This window comes from Bufo gargarizans, chromosome 6 (assembly GCF_014858855.1).
Source record: "Bufo gargarizans isolate SCDJY-AF-19 chromosome 6, ASM1485885v1, whole genome shotgun sequence".
Taxonomy (NCBI): Eukaryota; Metazoa; Chordata; class Amphibia; order Anura; family Bufonidae; genus Bufo; species Bufo gargarizans.
In genome coordinates this window covers 43,566,795-43,569,096 of record NC_058085.1, presented here as the reverse complement: position 1 = coordinate 43,569,096, position 2,302 = coordinate 43,566,795, and positions in this window count along the sequence as shown.

Here is a 2,302-nt window from a genome sequence, read left to right as displayed (position 1 = left end):
GATCGGAGCCACGCTACTTCACTGTGGGGGCCCAATTGGTAGCCAGAGGGAGCCGCATCCCACTGCCTAACCTTACAGATGCGCCATCTGAGGGGTTAAATGATGGGGTTCAGCGTGATCGCCGTTCCCAGTCATTGCGGCCAGGTGCCTGCTCTGTTATACAGCCAGTACCCGCCGCGTACCGAGTGAACTCAGCGCAGCGTCCCGCTCTATACAATTCTCAGCTCATAATGCCATACATGGACAGCATTATGCATTAAGGGTTTTTCCTATCCTCTGCATAGGTCATCAGTATCTGGTCAGTGGGGTTCCGACTCCCAACACCCCTACCGATCATCTGTTTCAGAAAGCAGCGGCGCTCGCAGTAGCACCACAGCCTTCTCCAGATTTTCCTATGCCACGTGATGTCACATTCATCAGTCCCCTTTGAAGTGAATGGGAATGAGCAGTGATACCAAGCACGACCACTATACAATGGATGGCGCTGTGCTTGCTGAGCTGAGATAAGGCCACAACACTACTGCGAGCACCAGTACCTTCTCAAATAGCTGATGGGCAGGGGGTTCCAGGTAGAAAACCCCTTTAAACATATTCACTAGAGACCTGATAAAGAGACCGGTTTGGTCTGAAAACATGTGGTCATTACTTCAGTGTATCTTTCCTATATCAAGCTGGCACCCAGTGAACTCTTTTGCTCAGTGGTGTACAGTCAGACCACGCACTTGCTATGAGGAGAGATGGGCCTGGCCGTATATTGCATGGGCAGCCTAAAACTTTTCCATTAGCTGAAAGGATACATATAATTAAATCAATTACAATGCATGAGAAAAGAAAAAACATCTCATAAAAGCGTCGCTGAATATAATAATGACGGTAATGACTTGTATCTCGTGAAATTCTCTGTACTGCATACGGAAATGATTATATAATGCCGTACATTTTGTAGCACGGTTGCAATTTGTGAACACAAAGTAATCTTACAGGTAAAGTAAAAACACAGAATATATTTAGTAAACACAAAGTATGCGGGCAGGGAATGCAAAAAGCACAAAATACATTTTGTTAACCTAGAGTTACAGGCAAAAAAATATAAATAAATATGTTTTGTAATCACAATATACTGTACATTATGGGAACACAAAGTAAGCACACAGGTTTTTGACTGAAAATACTTTAGAATCAGTCGTCGTAAACATGAATACGAAGTACTGTGACGCAGTACATTCCAAGAAGCAGCACCTAATAAAAAAAAACACATTCGCCATACTTAGCACGACAGCACAATATGCATTGCAGGCTGACCTACGCTATACATCACACCGTGTGCTACAGTAACATCCCTAATCACTCAAAAATAAACACAATCCAACAACAAAGCGATGCAGACCATTGATAGGGGATTGGGGTGTGGAGAGAAGGGGTTGGGATGGGAAGTCACATACCCAAAGCTTTATTGAGGACAGACACAAAAAAGGGGAGAGGGGAAGGAGAGGGGGTAAGTCTTCTTCTTCAGCAACGTCCAGGCTGTCCAAGATGGAATAGTCTCTAAGCAGGCTGTGTCATAAGCCTACAGCAGTCCAGGACAAACCTGCTCTCCATCTTCAAAATGAGACGATTCCTGGCTAGCCAGATAGTATCCTTAAAACAGTTTATAAGGCGCCAGGCCACCTAGATTGCCCCAACGGTATAGTAAAAAGTCTAAAGGGCATGGAACTATGCACTCCTAAAACAGGTAAAAAGATTTTTTATCCATGAATGGGCACCTAGGGCAGTAGTGGGTTTACACAGGTTGTAGGTGTACATGAATGACCTGAGGGGCAGGCCCCACTGGATAGCCATTCATGACAAGTTCTTGTGACTGTTGGTCAACCTGTCTGAGGACACATTAGTCCATACAGTCTCTGACGTGTCATCAGGGAGCACTGGAATAGATTATACCAAGTTCTTTGCTCTGTTTAGCTTGTGAAACGACCTGGCTTCATGTCCCAGTTTGCAGGGCGGCGCAGGACACCACTCTCGAAGTAACACCAGTGCAACCAGGTGGTCAGTTGGATTGAAGCAGATAATGCTTCCAGTAGGTTAAGCACCACCCTGTCTTCCACAAAGTCCAGTCTCAGTAGCCAAGAGTCTGGTCAACAGAATCCTCACCCTGATACTCCTTCCACCCACCATGGAGAGTCTTGGCAAACAAGTGATCCCACACTCGGATAGTCCGAGGAGCTGTTTTCATCGCCATTCCTTAATTTGGGTCTCTCGCCTAGCCCGCTTGAAGAAGGACATGAGAAGATCTTGTGCCTTGATT